The following is a 21,298-nucleotide window of genomic DNA, read 5'->3' as shown; positions in this document are numbered from 1 at the left end:
TTGCTAACTAGCTATAGTGCTAGCTAAGCTATAACATTATCAGCCACAACACGGTGTAATTTTCCTATTTTCTTTTTGTGAACATGCAAATATTTCTTGTAGAAGTGGCACAATCTTCCATTTACTTGGGTATGTAAATTTATTACTTTTTTCCTTTTCATAGGCTTGGACTATGAGGTGGAACTGTAAGATCTGCAAATCATTGTCTACTACAAGGAGGAATCTACTGAAGCATTACAGACTACAACACGCAACATTCGGTAGTGCACAACCCCAGCCATGTCTACATGACGGTTGTCCTTGCACATTCAAAACACAGGGTGCCCTTCGCACACATTTATCCAGATACCATGCAGCAGGAGAAAGTTCAAGGCTAGGAATTATTAATTTTAAGTGTTTAGTTTGCAGTCGCCATTGTACTACAGTGAAGGACTACTTTCAGCATATTGGAAGGCATCTGAAGAGGCACGAAACTGTTTTTTGTGTATTTAAAGGTTGTGACTTTTGCACAAATATATACAATACATTTCTCAAACACAAAAACAGAAGCCATATAGGCTATTCTTTGAGTGATTTTAAGCAAGACGTGTTTGCGAGTCACCATAATCAGACTGTTGACCATTGCGATGTAGGCCTACCAGAGGCCAGTGATGGTGAGGAGGATGGATTTTGTGTTTTTATTTATTTCATGGTTATACAGTTTTTAGAAATGTACTTGTACCATTTGAGGCTTCAATGTTCCTTTTTGTCTTTCAGCTCCAGGATGAGTTTCAAAGAATCACAATGGTGCACCTTGAATCACAGTTCATGTCCAAGCTGGATGAATACACTCCCAAGCTGTTGGCCCTCTTCCAGTCCAAGGGTGGTGCCGTGGGGATGAGGTTGAAGGCTATCCTACTTGAGGTACTCTTCAATGACTTTTCTGTTTGCTAATATTCTCAGGGATGTTGTGGTCAAACTGCTGGAATATCATTGCTTATATGAAATATACAGCAGGTATTGTTCGCTTGTCATTCTCTCTACAACAAAGAGTATGAAATAGTTGCAGACCTTTTAAATACACAGTTGGCGGCTGGTTAATGTGGGGCACCTGGTTGGAAAATAGTTTTCAAATTGTATTTGGTTAATTTCTGTTTATTTTGAGATGGACTCTTATTTGACCAGCTTATTGAGAACTCCACTGGTTTGGATTCATAACCAATTGCAAAGTTTTGGTGCTCGGAGTTCTAATAATAATTACTGGACCATGGAAGGTAATTACACACAACACACGTGTGTGCGTGAGACAACAAAACACAAACTCATTTCATAATTATGTACTCTGAAAATATGTGAATGTCCCCGAGTTTGGTGACTAGTATGGGGGGTTATGGTGTTAAAAGCTGAACTAGTCAATGAACAGTAAGGAAGTAGGTAAAGGCAAGGTCAAGTGTTGGGGCATTTACAATGTTGTGAGACTGTTGTCCATTTCATTTTAAGCACCTGACATTGGTTTTCTTCCTCTCTTTGGTCTCAGGTACACATTCGAAGTCTTCCAGAAACTCTTCCTGGAGCTGGATTGGACAAGGCTGTCTCCAAAAGTTACCAACCTCAAGAATAAGCTACTGGCTTAAGAAAGGTCAAGTGTTGGGGTGGGGGTGAGGGGAAGCAAGGTCAAGTGGGGGGTGTGGGGTTATGTTGTGCTTAATTTTTATGTTTAAACTTGCAATAAACTTGCAATAAAATGTTTTGATTTTGCATAATACATGTTTACCTGGTATTCTTTTTAATATGCATGGTAATCTGTTGACCCAATTCAAGTAAACCAAGCACCGCAAGAAGACATGATATTGGGTATAGAAATGAAGAAATTATGGGAACAGTGACATTCAGTGTTATTGAAGTCCTATAATGCCAATTAAAACACATTTGCATTATTCATTAGAGCAGGTAAATAAGAATTGCCATGTGTTGTAAATAATGTGTATAGTGTTTACTTAAAAAAAATTGTTAACAAAGGGACACTGTGAGGATTCGCCTGTTCCCTGAACTTTTCCCTGTCTACTCTCCCTCACCAGCCCCCACCCTTGCGATGATTTACTCTCCTCTACTCTTCACCAGCCCCCACCCTTGGACTACCTTCACGCAGCTGTCATAGTTTATGATTAGCGCCCCAGAGGGCTTTATATACCTGGACCTCCCTTCCAGTCCTGGTCGGGTCGTTCGTTATCTGTGTTCACTCTGTGTTCATGGAGTTCTGTACGTTACCATCCTGTACGTTACCATCACCTGCCGCGTCTCCGGCGTGAGACGACGTGCCAGCCATCACCACCTGTCGCCGTTTGCCTGGAGTGGGACACCGTCTTCGCTCTCTAATTCTCTACGGGAGGTTGCCAGTGTTCCCACTCCAGACGTCAAGCCGGCGCGTCATCGCTCCCTATTTCCACGGGAGGATGGCGCCTCTTCCCCCCGGCCTCCGCTGTCGGGCCCCTGTCTCAAGTCAAGTCAAGTCAAGTCTCCGTGCCCGGCCCCCCGAGGAGGAGGAAGAGGATCTCCGTGCCTGGAGTGGGACACCGCCTTCGCTCTCTAATTCTCTACGGGAGGTTGCCAGTGTTCCCACTCCAGACGTCAAGCCGGCGCGTCATCGCTCCCTATTTCCACGGGAGGATGGCGCCTCTTCCCCCCGGCCTCCGCTGTCGGGCCCCTGTCTCAAGTCAAGTCAAGTCAAGTCTCCGTGCCCGGCCCCCCCGAGGAGGAGGAAGAGGATCTCCATGCCTGGAGTGGGACACCGCCTTCGCTCTCTAATTCTCTACGGGAGGTTGCCAGTGTTCCCACTCCAGACGTCAAGCCGGCGCGTCATCGCTCCCTATTTCCACGGGAGGATGGCGCCTCTTCCCCCCGGCCTCCGCTGTCGGGCCCCTGTCTCCGTACCAGGCCTCCGCTGTCGGGCCCCTGTCCCCGTGACAGGCCTCCGCCGTCGGGCCCCTGTCCCCGTGACAGGCCTCCGCCGTCGGGCCCCTGCCTCCGTGCCCGGCCTCCGCTGTCGGGCCCCTGTCTCCGTGCCCGGCCCCCGCCGTCGGGTCCCTGTCCCCTTGCCAGGCCTCCGCCATCGGAACCCTGTCCTCATCCCTGTAAGCAGCCCTGGCCCGTAGCCCTGGCCCTTAGCCTTTGTCCCTGACACTTAGCCCTGTCCCTTAGCCTGTTCGCCTCTTAAAGGCACAGTGCCGCATTTTCCTTATTTCCTTGACTCTAGTGTTTTGTGTTCTCCCCTGTTCCCCTCTCCAGTGCCCCTGGTCCTAGTCCTTGACATTTAGCCCTGGCCCAGTCCTTTAGCCCTAGTCCCTTAGCCTGTTCACCTCTTAAAGGCACAGTGCCGCATTTTCCAGTTTTCCTTGACTCTAGTGTTTTGTGTTCTCCCCTGTTCCCCTCTCCAGTGCCCCTGGTCCTGGTCCTTGACATTTAGCCCTGGCCCTGTCCCTTAGCCCTAGTCCATTAGCCTGTTCGCCTCTTAAAGGCACAGAGCCGCATTTTCCTTATTTCCTTGACTCTAGTGTTTTGTGTTCTCCCCTGTTCCCCTCTCCAGTGCCCCTGGTCCTAGTCCTTGACATTTAGCCCTGGCCCTGTCCTTTAGCCCTAGTCCCTTAGCCTGTTCGCCTCTTAAAGGCACAGTGCCGCATTTTCCAGTTTTCCTTGACTCTAGTGTTCTCCCCTGTTCCCCTCTCCAGTGCCCCTGGTCCTTGACATTTAGCCCTGGCCCTGTCCCTTAGCCCTAGTCCCTTAGCCTGTTCGCCTCTTAAAGGCACAGTGCCGCATTTTCCTTATTTCCTTGACTCTAGTGTTTTTGTGTTCTCCCCTGTTCCCCTCTCCAGTGCCCCTGGTCCTGGTCCTTGACATTTAGCCCTGGCCCTGTCCTTTAGCCCTAGTCCCTTAGCCTGTTTGCCTCTTAAAGGCACAGTGCCGCATTTTCCAGTTTTCCTTGACTCTAGTGTTTTTTGTGTTCTCCCATAAAGGGACTGTTCCGCCTTTTGTTCTATAATAAAGATTTGCCCTGTTTTGGCTTACTCTCATACCTGTCTTGTGTTGTGCAATTGGGGTCGGTTACAAACCATAACAGTACGACCCGACCCGTCGATGACCCCAGCCAGCACAGACAGTGTATGTGAGTTAGCCCCTGTTAGTTCCCTCTAGTTCCCTCTAACCCACTCTAGCTCCCTCTAGTTCCCCTGTTAGTTCCCCTGTTAGTTCCCCTGTTAGTTCCCCTGTTAGTTCCCCTGTTGACTCCCCTGTTAGCTCCCCTATTAGCCTCGTTAGCTCCCCTTTTAGCTACCCTGTTCCCCACAGCTAGGACTGTCCTTCCAGCTAGCTTGTTCTCCTTTGCTAGTCCAGCCCTGTCTGCTAGCCTAGCTCCGGCAGCTAGCGCAGCCTCTATGCTAATGTAGCAGTACAGCTAGCATAGGCCCTGTAGCTAGCAATGCTCTGGCAGCTACCCAGTCCCTCTGCTAGCCCCACTTTAGGTGTAGCTTCCCCTGCTAGCATGGCCCAGTTTTTTTTTGTTTGTTGCCTTGTCTTGTCCCCTGCCCCGCTGTCTGATTACGTAGTGTTCTGACCCGTCATGGTAGTCTTCTGACCGTCATGTTAGTGTTCTGCCCCGTCATGTTAGTGTTCTGCCCCATCATGTTAGTGTTCTGACCGTCATGTTAGTGTTCTGCCCCGTCATGGTAGTGTTTCGGTCGCCCGGTGGCTCCCGTGTAGGGGGAGGTACTGTGAGGATTCGCCTGTTCCCTGAACTTTTCCCTGTCTACTCTCCCTCACCAGCCCCCACCCTTGCGATGATTTACTCTCCTCTACTCTTCACCAGCCCCCACCCTTGGACTACCTTTACGCAGCTGTCATAGTTTATGATTAGCGCCCCAGAGGGCTTTATATACCTGGACCTCCCTTCCAGTCCTGGTCGGGTCGTTCTGTATCTGTGTTCACTCTGTGTTCATGGAGTTCTGTACGTTACCATCCTGTACGTTACCATCACCTGCCGCGTCTCCGGCGTGAGACGACGTGCCAGCCATCACCACCTGTCGCCGTTTGCCTGGAGTGGGACACCGTCTTCGCTCTCTAATTCTCTACGGGAGGTTTTCCAGTGTTCCCACTCCAGACGTCAAGCCGGCGCGTCATCGCTCCCTATTTTCCACGGGAGGATGGCATCTCTTCGCCCCGGTCCCCTGGGACCCCTGTGTTCTGCGCTGCCCGTCTGCAGCACCCGAGGAGGAGGAAGAGGATCTCCGTGCCTGGAGTGGGACACCGCCTTCGCTCTCTAATTCTCTACGGGAGGTTGCCAGTGTTCCCACTCCAGACGTCAAGCCGGCGCGTCATCGCTCCCTATTTCCACGGGAGGATGGCGCCTCTTCCCCCCGGCCTCCGCTGTCGGGCCCCTGTCTCAAGTCAAGTCAAGTCTCCATGCCCGGCCCCCCGAGGAGGAGGAAGAGGATCTCTGTGCCTGGAGTGGGACACCGCCTTCGCTCTCTAATTCTCTACGGGAGGTTGCCAGTGTTCCCACTCCAGACGTCAAGCCGGCGCGTCATCGCTCCCTATTTCCACGGGAGGATGGCGCCTCTTCCCCCCGGCCTCCGCTGTCGGGCCCCTGTCTCAAGTCAAGTCAAGTCAAGTCTCCGTGCCCGGCCCCCCCGAGGAGGAGGAAGAGGATCTCCGTGCCTGGAGTGGGACACCGCCTTCGCTCTCTAATTCTCTATGGGAGGTTGCCAGTGTTCCCACTCCAGACGTCAAGCCGGCACGTCATCGATCCCTAATTCCACGGGAGGATGGCGCCTTTTCCCCCTGGCCTCCGCTGTCAGGCCCCTGTCTCCGTACCAGGCCTCCGCCGTCGGGCCCCTGTCCCCGTGACAGGCCTCCGCCGTCGGGCCCCTGTCTCCGTGCCCGGCCCCCGCTGTCGGGCCCCTGTCTCCGTACCAGGCCTCCGCCGTCGGGCCCCTGGCCCGTGACAGGCCTCCGCCGTCGGGCCCCTGTCTCCGTGCCCGGCCCCCGCTGTCGGGCCCCTGTCTCCGTACCAGGCCTCCGCCGTCGGGCCCCTGTCCCCGTGACAGGCCTCCGCCGTCGGGCCCCTGTCTCCGTGCCCGGCCCCCGCTGTCGGGCCCCTGTCTCCGTACCAGGCCTCCGCCGTCGGGCCCCTGTCCCCGTGACAGGCCTCCGCCGTCGGGCCCCTGCCTCCGTGCCCGGCCTCCGCTGTCGGGCCCCTGTCTCCGTGCCCGGCCCCCGCCGTCGGGTCCCTGTCCCCTTGCCAGGCCTCCGCCGTCGGAACCCTGTCCTCATCCCTGTAAGCAGCCCCTGCCCGTAGCCCTGGCCCTTAGCCTTTGTCCCTGACACTTAGCCCTGTCCCTTAGCCTGTTCGCCTCTTAAAGGCACAGTGCCACATTTTCCTTATTTCCTTGACTCTAGTGTTTTGTGTTCTCCCCTGTTCCCCTCTCCAGTGCCCCTGGTCCTAGTCCTTGACATTTAGCCCTGGCCCAGTCCTTTAGCCCTAGTCCCTTAGTCTGTTCACCTCTTAAAGGCACAGTGCCGCATTTTCCAGTTTTCCTTGACTCTAGTGTTTTGTGTTCTCCCCTGTTCCCCTCTCCAGTGCCCCTGGTCCTGGTCCTTGACATTTAGCCCTGGCCCTGTCCCTTAGCCCTAGTCCATTAGCCTGTTCGCCTCTTAAAGGCACAGAGCCGCATTTTCCTTATTTCCTTGACTCTAGTGTTTTGTGTTCTCCCCTGTTCCCCTCTCCAGTGCCCCTGGTCCTAGTCCTTGACATTTAGCCCTGGCCCTGTCCTTTAGCCCTAGTCCCTTAGCCTGTTCGCCTCTTAAAGGCACAGTGCCACATTTTTCAGTTTTCCTTGACTCTAGTGTTCTCCCCTGTTCCCCTCTCCAGTGCCCCTGGTCCTGGTCCTTGACATTTAGCCCTGGCCCTGTCCCTTAGCCCTAGTCCCTTAGCCTGTTCGCCTCTTAAAGGCACAGTGCCGCATTTTCCTTATTTCCTTGACTCTAGTGTTTTTGTGTTCTCCCCTGTTCCCCTCTCCAGTGCCCCTGGTCCTGGTCCTTGACATTTAGCCCTGGCCCTGTCCTTTAGCCCTAGTCCCTTAGCCTGTTCGCCTCTTAAAGGCACAGTGCCGCATTTTCCAGTTTTCCTTGACTCTAGTGTTTTTTGTAAAGGGACTGTTCCGCCTTTTGTTCTATAATAAAGATTTGCCCTGTTTTGGCTTACTCTCATACCTGTCTTGTGTTGTGCGATTGGGGTCGGTTACAAACCATAACAGACACATCATATAATTGAATAGATTTTAATCACATAAGTTTGATTAAAATTGATTGAATAAGTGAACTAAATTTAAACCAAAAACTTAAGTGCATGTTATTAATAATAACAGTTAAAATGTGTTGGATTTAGTAATAACATGCCAAATCATGAGTTAATATAGCCAATTTCTTTTTTGCAAGTACAACTCAATTTCACAAGGGAAATTGATTTAAATTTACTTAAAATGTTGGGCTATATTAACTCATGATTTGGCATGTTATTACTAAATCCTTATCCAACACATTTTAACTGTTGTTATTATTATTAACATGCACTTAAGTTTTTGATTTAAATTTAGTTCACTTATTCAATAAATTTTAATCAAACTTATGTGATTAAAATCTATTCAATTATATGACGTGTCCCTTTGTTGCCTTAATTTTTTTAAGTAAATCTATTCAATTATATGACGTGTCCCTTTGTTGCCTTAATTTTTTTAAGTAAACACTAGTCACATTATTTACAGTGTAGATAGGACTTCGGGATATGGACCCATTATGTTTTTCAGCTAATACCTCTCAGCTGGAGCCGGTAAGAGGCTAAATAATTCAGACGTAAGTAAAAAGAACTTTTATTTCAGTGTGTTCAACCCTCTGTAATTATATTACAGTAGCACTCAGAGTAATTCAGAATGTTTCCTTTCAAAAGAGGCCAGACTCAAGCATGTGCTATAAATGGTTCAAGAACAGCTTTCAATTTACTTTGGTTATGCAATCGACAAGCGTTTTATGCAATATTTGCAGGATTAGATTAGATCCAAATGTATTGTCATCATACAGCACAAGTACAGTACAACAAAAATAAGTTTGGCATCCAACCAGAATACAAATGTAACGGTAAAGTGCAGTTGTAACTGAGGGGTTACAAAACCCTGACTGTATTAAAGATTGTGATAGATTAAACCACTGCTAGTTATGTACTTTAATTACTGGCCAGACAGTACATCAAATATAGATGGTGAACACCCACAAGAACACGGCATTGACAAAGAAATAGTATTTGAGGGTATTTTATTATTATGCAACATTAGGTTACAGAATGAGAATTAGGGTCGCGCTTGTATGGCGAAGAATATGCGTAAAGTCAGTCAATAGCATGAGTCACTAAGAATAGCAGGAATCCTACGATGGGTCTAAGTTGACACCACCTGTCGTATAATAGCAACAATATAAGGCAACGCTGGTACCGCCTGGAGACAATGGGTTCCCTCCGGGGTTGTGAGGCCTAGAGGGTAGAGGAATGTTCGGATACTCAGTCTGATTCAATGAGGAATAAAGAGACTCCAGGTACAGGAGTCGGTCCTTGTAAATCCCTTGATCAGCAGCAAAGCAATAATTGTAATCCAAATGCTTGACAGCACTGATGACAGCTAGCCAGCCTCCGTCCACGAGGCCAGCCCGAGTTGTAATCCTCACGAGGTTGAATCCCAAACGATAGTGGAAATCAACGATGCTCTTCTCCGGGTAACACGTTCCAAATCAATATAATCCAACCAGTAATGGTTCTGCAATCGCCGACTCTGGTTCTCCTGTGCACATGTCCAATGCTACACACGAACGAACTGTGGTTGCACGATATACAATAAATGAACGACTATTTACTTCACATTAGATTAGGTCGAACTTGACGTTACTGCATTAAACTCTGACACTTTACTATTCCCTTTGCACGTGGTTCTCCACGCTCTGTTAGACGCACTGCTGCTCACTTCACTAGAATCACACTGAACTTGTCACACTGCTTGCTTAGACAAACTGCTGCTGTGCGCACCTGCGCCAGCATATATACTTAAGTGGCTTTCTAGTTCCAAACCTAACCACTTTGGTCTGAATCAATACACTGCCAAGGGCATGTCCTGACTTGCCCCAAACTCGCCCCTTGCACCTGTCTGAGTGCGAGACTGCCTGGCGCCGCCGTCAGGGGGCTTTACTATAAGGGAAGTGAATATTACTATGATTTACACGCAGGCTTAAAGGGATATAACGTGTATATATAAATAATATACAATGTATATAAAACAATAAATGTAGATTCTCAGTTTTAATCTGGCCCTTCACAACAGCCGCCTCCTAATTAGTCCGCACCTAATTAGTTAAGCGAGACAGATTAATAGTCCAGTCAACTGCTCAATGTCTGTTGTGAGGAGTAGGGCAATCTACAAAGTCAGTGGGTCATGATCGTCATCAGGGGAGTCAGGGAGCTCTGGCAACTCTATCAGCCTCGCCACGGGTCGGGTGTAAGTCCGCCCTTGGACAATAACTTCTGCCGCTCTGACCTTCCCATCGACGCCAGTGATCACTTTGCTTACGCGGCCGGCCGGCCACGCAGCTCGGGGTAGTGACTGGTCCATGATCATAACGACTGTGTCCACCTTCAGGTTGTCCCTGTCCTTTACCCACTTCTGACGGGCTGGACGGGATGGTAGGTCGCTTAGGAGGAAGCGGGCCCGAGACTGGTTGATCTGTGCTTGGCTGTGTCTCCACATCCTCCGTCTGTTCCTCTTGTTCTTCCGGTGCCCCGTCTGAGGAGGCCGCCCCCTCAAGAGGTAGCTTGGGGTGCTGGGTTCAAGGTCAGCTACGTCGCTTGGAGCGCAGCTGAGGGGGGTGGAGTTCGGAACTCCCTCTTCTTGGGCCCACTGTTCTCTCACAGGCCCCTCGTCTAATGTCAATAGCCTCTCAACGGGCTGTACGAGAGAGTGGCCTGTGTCGCTCACCTTTGTGTGCAGGCAGCATGTAGACGTGGGTTGACTGTCAAGTCCGTAGAGGGGGCCCTGGATCGTCCACCCCAGTCGGGTCTGAACCGCGACTGGGCATCCTTTAGGTCCGATGTGGGCCGCCTCGATTGGGACAAGGAGGTCCGCGTGGTCGGAGCCTATGAGCAGGGTCGGTGTGGCGCCATCGATGAGCGGTATAGGTAGTCTGCGTAGGTGCGCGTACTTCGCCATTAGCTGTGGGATGGGGTAGTTGTAGCTTGACAGGCCTATGTCATGGCCTGTAAATGCCTTAGTAATGCTGTACCGCTTCGCGGGCTGCCCGACCGCTGCTATCGTGAATGAGACGTTCTTGCCCTTTATGGTTTTCAGGTCTCGCTGAATAGTATGGATTGTCATTGTTTCTTTGGTACCCCGCAGGCCCAACTGGGCTGCGGCGGAAGCGAGGAGGAGAGTCTTTTCAGACCCATCATCTAGGACGGCGTAAGTGTCCATGACCTTGTCCTCGTAGCTTAGGAGCACTCTGACCACTTTGATGAGCACTCGGGGGGTCCCGCTATGCTTGGGGTCTATGTGGAGCACTCCTGTTGGTCGGTTGCCTTGTTTGGCTAATCTTCGCTGGTGGGCCCCGCACAGTGATGCGCGGTGAGCGGCGCCCGCCTGGTCCGCCTCACGCCACTGATCAATTTGGACGGGGTTCAGTGTCTTGTATTCGTCGCACTGTGCCAGCCAGTGTCCGCCATCGCAGTAAGTACAGACGATCTCCCATTCCTCTCTGGCGGGGGAGTTGTAACTCGGCGGTGGTGGCGCCGACTCGGGGTAGTACGGGTGGCACTGTGGGTCCCCGTGTCTGCTGCGACAGTCGGGACACCAGGGGGTGGTTTCAGGACTGGTCTGTGGTGACACCGCCTCGGCCTGGTACATCACCGTGACGGGCCTACTTTGTTGTCCTGGCGGACGCTTGTTGCTGTCGTGCAGGACCTCCAGGTGGGCGCCGTCGCACTTGCTGCATCATTTCTTTAGGCGGCACTCAGCTGCCATATGGCTGCGCGCGCAGCGGAAGCAGCGGCGGTTCGCTTTGATCCACTGACTCACCTCGTCAGCGGTCAGCCTCTTGAAGGTGTCACATTGAGACAGCCAATGTTCATTTTCACAGTACTGACAGACAGCCTTCCACTTCTCCTTGACGTGGGTGTTGTGGCTCGTCTGCCGTGGCTCAACCTCGGCTTGGTGCATAACTGTCACGGACCGGCGGTTGTCATTGAACCTCCGCGGTCCATCTCTAGGGCTAGAGTCACTCCACACGAATGTGTCCAGTCGTAGACTGCTGACCTCCCTGGCGAGGAAATCAGCTAGGTCTAGGAGGGATGGTTCTGGGCCGTTGGGGTCACGGTGGTCTTTCTGCCGCCGAAAACGCTCTTGACGGGCTGGAGGGAGCTTCTCCAGTATCCGCTCCACGTTAGAATTTGCATACAGTTCATGTCTCCCCTTCTCCTTTTGGGACCCCAGCATCCCCACGAGGGATTGTACCTTGATAGAGAGGTCATCCAGTGCTCTATTGTCTTTGGCTGGGGGGAGGCGGTCGATATCTCGTATTTCTTGGATCACGTAATCCCATATGCGTCCATAGCGCGCGTCGAGGGCCACCAGAGCTGCGGAGTATGGCGTGCTTGAGTTGGAATGTGCCAGCGCTATGTTATGCGCTCTGGGCACCTTGTGATGCTTAAGGAGGATGGCATATTTGTACGACTCGTCGTGGACATCGGACATCATAGTCTCCAAACACATGCGTAATTCCGTGTACTGTGCTCTGTCCTCGCGCGTAAAGTCTGGGAACGTCGGTGCGCCAAGGTAAGATGCCATGGATGGCTGGGACACCGATGAGCGTAGGGGGAGAGGCCTCCTGGGCGAGTCTCCCCGTACGTGGGGTCGTGGGTTAGTGCTGGGTGGGTACCAGAGGCCGGGCCCCCAGGTGCTGCTCCTCGGTGCTGACTGTGTATTAAACTCAACCTTGGTTTGGGTCGGGGGTTCGTAACGCAGTGGCTCGGGGCTGGGGTCGGGGCTGTACTGGGCCTCCTGGTCCAAGATGGGTTCGTGCTGGTGGGCTTGATATCCCTCCTCTTCCTCCGCTAGGTCCTGGAGTCTTCTAGTTAGTTTCTCGGCGACGTAGGCGGGATCTTCCTGTTGGCTGGGTACCGTATAGACCGGTCGGGGAGGGGGCTCGGCTACGTAGGCAGGTTCTTCCTGCTGGCTGGGTCCCGTGTAGACTGGTTGCGGAGGGGGCTCGGCGACGTAGGCAGGTTCTTCCTGCTGGCTGGGTCCCGTGTAGATTTGTCGTGGAGGGGAAGGTGCCCTCGACCCGTGTCGTGATGATCTCCGGGAGCTCCGGGTGGAGGAGTGAGGGGTCACCCTCTGGAGTAGTTGCTCCACCATCTGCGCCTGCAGCCGGTCTCTTTCCATCTCGCGCTGTGCATTGGCGGTGTCGCGCTGTGCATCGCGTTGCGCGTGGGCGCCGTCGCGCTGAATGTTTTCTTCAGCCTGGAGGCGCCTCTCTTCCAGTCTGATGGTCTCGCGCTCGTTCTGTTGTTGTGCTTGGAGACGTTCTCTTTGTAGTGCAGAATGTTCGCGCTCACTCTGTTGTTGCGCTTGGCGGCGCTCTCGTTCCGCTGCAGAGTGTTCGCGCTCACTAAGTGCTTGTGCTTGAAGACGGTCGCGCTCACCCTGGATACGGTCTCTTTCGGTTGAAGCTGTCAGCGTGGCGATCAAGGCTTGCGCCAGTCTCTGGTCAGCCTCGCTGGGGGATGACACTGGTGGAGGTGATCGGGCGCTGACAGGGCTTGGGGGAGACCTGTCCTCCTGGCGCGCTCCGAGGTCTATCTCTTGAGCGCGGTACTCTTCTCGTGGTTGCGCGCCGAGGGCTGTCTCGGGTACGCGCTCTTGGGTTGGTTGTGCACCGGGATCTATCCCTGGAGCGCTTTCTTTATCCTGGAGCGCTCCGGGGTCTATCCCGGTGACGCTGTCTGGAGGTATAGTCACGTCATGTCCCGCTTGGTCCCCCCCGTGAGCTAAGTCAGTTTCGTTTGAACTTTCTGGGGTCTCTACTGGCAGGGCCGCCAAGTCGATAGGAGTGGGCATGCTTAAACTATCTGTTTTATCCGTATTTAACGTCTGTTTAGATAAGCTAGGGGGTAGAACGAAAGCGAAGTCCTCCAGATATGGAGGTAGCTGACGTTTGCGCTGCGGGCGTTCTAGCTTGGGGGAGCCGTTTTGAGAGTGTTCACCGCTGGCCATGTTAATATTAATATTATATTAATATATCACTGATACCCTCCGGCTCGAAGGACCAATTGTAACTGAGGGGTTACAAAACCCTGACTGTATTAAAGATTGTGATAGATTAAACCACTGCTAGTTATGTACTTTAATTACTGGCCAGACAGTACATCAAATATAGATGGTGAACACCCACAAGAACACGGCATTGACAAAGAAATAGTATTTGAGGGTATTTTATTATTATGCAACATTAGGTTACAGAATGAGAATTAGGGTCGCGCTTGTATGGCGAAGAATATGCGTAAAGTCAGTCAATAGCATGAGTCACTAAGAATAGCAGGAATCCTACAATGGGTCTAAGTTGACACCACTTGTCTTATAATAGCAACTATATAAGGCAACGCTGGTACCGCCTGGAGACAATGGGTTCCCTCCGGGGTTATGAGGCCTACAGGGTAGAGGAATGTTCGGATACTCAGTCTGATTCAATGAGGAATAAAGAGACTCCAGGTACAGGAGTCGGTCCTTGTAAATCCCTTGATCAGCAGCAAAGCAATAATTGTAATCCAAATGCTCGACAGCACTGATGACAGCTAGCCAGCCTCCGTCCACGAGGCCAGCCCGAGTTGTAATCCTCACGAGGTTGAATCCCAAACGATAGTGGAAATCAACGATGCTCTTCTCCGGGTAACACGTTCCAAATCAATATAATCCAACCAGTAATGGTTCTGCAATCGCCGACTCTGGTTCTCCTGTGCACATGTCCAATGCTACACACGAACGAACTGTGGTTGCACGATATACAATAAATGAACGACTATTTACTTCACATTAGATTAGGTCGAACTTGACGTTACTGCATTAAACTCTGACACTTTACTATTCCCTTTGCACGTGGTTCTCCACGCTCTGTTAGACACACTGCTGCTCACTTCACTAGAATCACACTGAACTTGTCACACTGCTTGCTTAGACGAACTGCTGCTGTGCGCACCTGCGCCAGCATATATACTTAAGTGGCTTTCTAGTTCCAAACCTAACCACTTTGGTCTGAATCAATACACTGCCAAGGGCATGTCCTGACTTGCCCCAAACTCGCCCCTTGCACCTGTCTGAGTGCGAGACTGCCTGGCGCCGCCGGCTTTACTATAAGGGAAGTGAATATTACTATGATTTACATGCAGGCTTAAAGGGATATAACGTGTATATATAAATAATATACAATGTATATAAAACAATAAATGTATATTCTCAGTTTTAATCTGGCCCTTCACAACAGCAGTAGTAATATACAATGTACATGTGATTAAAGTGGATATAAAATATATAAATCAGTACTATTGAGTAATAGTGCTAATCAGATGTATGTACAGAGTTGTAGTATTATTGTGTACAGTGATACAGGTATAAACTATGTATACACTAGTAAGTCATACTGGCCAGCAGCGTAACTAGTAAGAGTAGGTAAGGGATGTCGATACAAATATATATGGTAATAATAAATATATATACGGTATACACGGTATATACAGCATTATTGTACATGGGTAGGTAGAAGGATTATATGCAGGTGTATTCAGACAGATATATAGAGATATATATATACAGGATTTTATATATATTCTTTTATATATATATATATATATATATATATATATATATTATATATATATATATATATATATATATATATATATATATATATCCAGGATTTTAGCGATTTGTACCACCCTGCCTACAATTTGGAGGAGAGGAAGACTGCTCTTGGGTTGGTATATTCGTTGATGAAGTGGAGTCCTGAACAGAAACTTGCAATGGGCTGGTCTACAAGATACACTACACGACCAAGGTACCCATGTACATGTCAAAATACTTCCAAAGGTCAGTGAATACCACAATCACAATACCAGAGGGGAGCTCCACAAATCATGTTAAACCCAGATTCGGCTCAAACAAGGGACTAAACACGTTTTGCAATTATGCCACATCAATGTGGAACGCCTACCCAAAGCTGTAAAGGAATGTGAATCACTACCCACTTTCTAAAACACTCTCAAAGAACACCTACGGGAGACTGCAATTCGAAACTGGCCCCTACAAATGTCCTAACCCAGTTGTACAGTAAATAACCAAGCATGGCTTTATCAGTATTTCCAATGTACAGTGTACAGTGTCCCCCACCCACACCCCCGTACCCACCCCTACCCAACCCCTACCCAACCCCCTACCCAACCCCCCCCCCCCCCCCCCCCCCCCCCCCCCCCCCCACCCCACCTCCAATGTCAACCCCTCAACGCTGAGAGCGGGGGACGCAAACAGGCTGGATAAGCTGGTCAGGAAGGTCAGTAACGTGGTAGGGGTGGAGCTGGACTCTCTAGCGGTGGTGGCGGAGAGGAGGGGCCTTGCTAAGCTCCATGCCATCAGGGACAACCCCTCCGACCCACTATACACAGACTTGGCGCATGTTCAGTGCTAGACTAACACTCCCAAAATGTAGCACTGAACGGCACAGGAAGTCCTTCATTCCGACAGCCATCAGACTTTACAATGCATCACTGTGCCTCACTGCATCACTGAGCACGGGGTGACAGTTACCATCTTCCTGGACTTTTACTTTTAAAACATTGTCCATACACTTAGGGCTAGATCCACAAAGAATGGATTGCACGGAGCAAGTTGCACCCTTACTTACAGTTCATTATGCATTGAAAATGGGGGGCCGTGATGTAAACAAGACGAAAGTCTTTCTCTGGTCTGCATCGCCTTATCAATTGTGTGTATTGAGCCGTACTGTATTGTACCCATTCTGCAATCTGTTAATAAAACTTTCATTCAATCAATCAATCTGCACGGTGATTGATTGAATGAATATTTTATTAACAGATTGCAGAATGGGTACAATACAGCTGAGCCTAGTTCTCTAATAACAGCTGAGGTTCTCTAAAAACAGCTGAGGTTCTCTAAAAACAGCTGAGGTACTCTAATAACAGGTTTGAGGTACTCTAATGACAGCTGATGCACTCTAATAACAGTTGAGGTACTCTAATAACAGTCAGCTGAGGTCTAATAACAGTTGAGGTCAGCTGTGGCTTCGCACTGTATTGCATGACCAAAACACGGCATGGGAATACTGCAAAGAAGAGAATGAAGCTAGTAGGAGCGGACGGTGATGTGGTTTCCTCTGGTTTCTTTATGTAGGCCGAGCTCCAGGCGGGACCATGCAGGGTATCCCCCCTCAGTCTCTTAATGAGCCAGCTGACGGACACTTCCAAGTAATTACCTTTATCAGGTGCTGTTTTGACTGAGATAAACAATCCACTCAGATTATGGGAAAGAACGAGTCACACGTGCATGTGTGACATCACACCAAACACATACGCTACACACACACACACACACACACAACACACACACACACACACACACACACACACACACACAACACACACACACACACACACACACACACACACAACACACACACACACACACACACACACACACACACACACACACACACACACACACACACACACGGGGGGGGCATATCAGTATATCAGTCTCAGGGGTCAATAGGGGTCAAAATTAAGCCATTTTTATCAGACTTCTACGAGTAGGAATACTGATCTAGTATCAGAACGCAGGTCACATGATCATATACGCTCACTATGACTACTGATCTAGGATCAGAACTCAGGTCACATGATCATATACGCTCACTATGACTCTACTGATCTAGTATCAGAACGCAGGTCACATGATCATATACGCTCACTATGACTACTGATCTAGTATCAGAACGCAGGTCACATGATCATATACACCTCACTATGACTCTACTGATCTAGGATCTGAACTCAGGTCACATGATCATATACACCTCACTATGACTACTGATCTAGGATCTGAACTCAGGTCACATGATCATATACGCTCACTATGACTCTACTGATCTAGGATCAGAACTCAGGTCACATGATCATATACACCTCACTAAGACTCTACTGATCTAGGATCAGAACTCAGGTCACATGATCATATACGCTCACTATGACTCTACTGATCTAGGATCAGAACTCAGGTCACATGATCATATACGCTCACTATGACTACTGATCTAGTATCAGAACTCAGGTCACATGATCATATACACTCACTATGACTCTACTGATCTAGGATCAGAACTCAGGTCACATGATCATATACGCTCACTATGACTCTACTGATCTAGGATCAGAACTCAGGTCACATGATCATATACACCTCACTATGACTCTACTAGGATCAGAACTCAGGTCACATGATCATATACACCTCACTATGACTCTACTGATCTAGGATCAGAACTCAGGTCACATGATCATATACGCTCACTATGACTCTACTGATCTAGGATCAGAACTCAGGTCACATGATCATATACACCTCACTATGACTCTACTGATCTAGGATCAGAACTCAGGTCACATGATCATATACACCTCACTATGACTCTACTGATCTAGATCAGAACTCAGGTCACATGATCATATACGCTCACTATGACTCTACTGATCTAGGATCTGAACTCAAGTCACATGATCATATATGCTCACTATGACTCTACTGATCTAGGATCAGAACTCAGGTCACATGATCATATACACTCACTATGACTCTACTGATCTAGGATCAGAACTCAGGTCACATGATCATATACGCTCACTATGACTCTACTGATCTAGGATCAGAACTCAGGTCACATGATCATATACACCTCACTATGACTCTACTGATCTAGGATCAGAACTCAGGTCACATGATCATATACACCTCACTATGACTCTACTAGGATCAGAACTCAGGTCACATGATCATATACGCTCACTATGACTCTACTGATCTAGGGATCAGAACTCAGGTCACATGATCATATACACCTCACTATGACTCTACTGATCTAGGATCAGAACTCAGGTCACATGATCATATACGCTCACTATGACTCTACTGATCTAGGATCAGAACTCAGGTCACATGATCATATACACTCACTATGACTCTACTGATCTAGGATCAGAACTCAGGTCACATGATCATATACACCTCACTATGACTACTGATCTAGGATCAGAACTCAGGTCACATGATCCTATACACCTCACTATGACTCTACTGATCTAGGATCTGAACTCAAGTCACATGATCATATATGCTCACTATGACTCTACTGATCTAGGATCTGAACTCAGGTCACATGATCATATACACCTCACTATGACTCTACTGATCTAGGATCAGAACTCAGGTCACATGATCCTATACACCTCACTATGACTCTACTGATCTAGGATCAGAACTCAGGTCACATGATCCTATACACCTCACTATGACTCTACTGATCTAGGATCTGAACTCAAGTCACATGATCATATACACCTCACTATGACTCTACTGATCTAGGATCTGAACTCAAGTCACATGATACACCTCACTATGACTCTACTGATCTAGGATCAGAACTCAGGTCACATGACCATATACACCTCACTATGACTCTACTGATCTAGGATCAGAACTCAGATCACATGATCATATACACTCCACTATGACTCTACTAGGATCAGAACTCAGGTCACATGATCATATACACCTCACTATGACTACTGATCTAGGATCAGAACTCAGGTCACATGATCCTATACACCTCACTATGACTCTACTGATCTAGGATCTGAACTCAAGTCACATGATCATATACACTCACTATGACTCTACTGATCTAGGATCTGAACTCAGGTCACATGATCATATACACTCACTATGACTCTACTGATCTAGGATCTGAACTCAAGTCACATGATCATATATGCTCACTATGACTCTACTGATCTAGGATCAGAACTCAGGTCACATGACCATATACACCTCACTATGACTCTACTGATCTAGGATCAGAACTCAGGTCACATGACCATATACATCCAGACCGGCACATCCGCCCACGCCTACTTTCAGGGAAAACACAGACACTGTTCCTATTGATCGTTTATTGTATTTGGTCTGTATAAAATGGGCAGAATGCATAATTTTTTTTTTTTTTTTTAAACACTTGTTTTTTTTTGTGCATCCCGTTAAGGTCGCTTTCACACAGGGGCTGTTTGGTCCGGACTATCGGACCAGAATTCGATAGTCCGGTTTTTCGGGTTTGTGTGAATGCGCGTCGAACTCGGTCCGCGGACCAAACACATGAACTCTGGTCCGCCTGAAAACGTAGGTCTCGGTTCGCTTCAGCGGACCAAACACGGACCAAATATAGGAAGTGCTTATTATTACCACTGCTCGCAGCATTCACTGCAAAACAAGCACACTGCATATATATATATATATATATATATATATATATATATATATATATATATATATATATATATATATATATATATATATATATATATATATATATATATATATATATATATATATCTATCTATCTATCTATCTATCTATCTATCTATCTATCTATCTATCTATCTATCTATCTATCTATCTATCTATCTATCTATATATCTATCTATCTATCTATCTATCTATCTATCTATCTATCTATCTATCTATCTATCTATCTATCTATCTATCTATCTATCTATCTATCTATCTATATATCTATCTATATATCTAACTGTGGGCACTCATAAAAACAACGTGGTGTACAAGTTGTTTAGCGAGAGGATGGTGGTAATGAGCTTCAATAGGAACAATGGATCAATGCCACGTCCAACCCCGCCTCCGCTGATCTGGAGGGCTCGCAGTCCACACACAGACACACACACCGCGCCGCAGCGCGCACACACGGGCTCGCAGCCACACACACATTTCCACTGTCCAATAGACGAGCGCCCTTTTCGACCGCGTGACATTGTTCAGAAAGTTCGGTCGCCGCCTGACAGATTGCTATGTGAACGCAGGCGAACCAAATGGAAGAATGCAACAATGTTGCAACTTCACCACCAGAACCGCACAGAGTCCACCAAAACTATATGTGAAAGCGACCTAAGTCAAGCAATTACTTTCCAACACGGGCCAGTTGTGAAACATTAGGTGTATCTGTTTCCAACCCTGTTTCCCGAGTCAGCTACAGACATTTCCCATTTCCCTACCTGGACATTTAATATCACCTTTTGAATCTCCAAGTGACCTAAAACTAAGAGGGTAATGACATCGATGGTCTCAGCATGATTTATATCTGTTTATGTTTTTATTAGGATCCCCATTAGCTGTCAAATGAAGGCCGCTAGTCTTCCTGGGGTCCTCACAAGAAAATAATACAACAGAAATACAAATACAGAATGTAATCACCTAAAGGTAACCTAAACTAGCTGCTAACTAAACCCAAAACAGTTAACTGATCATGGATTTTAGGAGACACTGATCATGGATTTAGGAGACAGCAGGGACACACACCACTGAGGATAAACGGGGCTACCGTGGACAGGGTGAGCAGCTTCAAGTACCTGGGGGTCCACATCTCAGAGGACCTGACATGGACAACACACATAGACTCGTAAAGAAGGCGAAGCAGCGCCTCTACCACCTGAGACAGTTAAGGAAGTTCAGAGTATCGGGAAGATACTCCAGTCCTTCTACTCGGAGCTGTAGAGAGCATTCTGACTGGAAACATCACTGCCATGGTATGGAAACAGCACGGCACAGGACAAGAAGGCCCTACAGAGAGTGGTACGCTCAGCCGAGCGTACTATGCAGGGACGGACCTTCCTACAGGCGATATAGGGCGGTCGCCTAAATTTTTTTATATATTTTTTTATTATTTTTTTTTTTATTTTAATTTTTTTTTTTTCTCTGCGCAGTTTTGGCGCCCCCCTCTATATCGGCAACCATTATTTTTACATAAAATAATTCTAACATAAGGGAAAAATGAGCCAAAAATCTAAAACAGTCGGTCGGTCTGAGCCTCAGCTTTAGGTGTTCACAGTCAGAACATGCTAGAG

Source organism: Notolepis coatsorum (genome assembly GCF_963971535.1).
Source record: "Notolepis coatsorum genome assembly, chromosome: 2".
NCBI classification, from domain to species: domain Eukaryota; kingdom Metazoa; phylum Chordata; class Actinopteri; order Aulopiformes; family Paralepididae; genus Notolepis; species Notolepis coatsorum.
The sequence above is the reverse complement of the archived record's forward strand: the minus strand, read 5'-3'. Positions refer to the sequence as shown.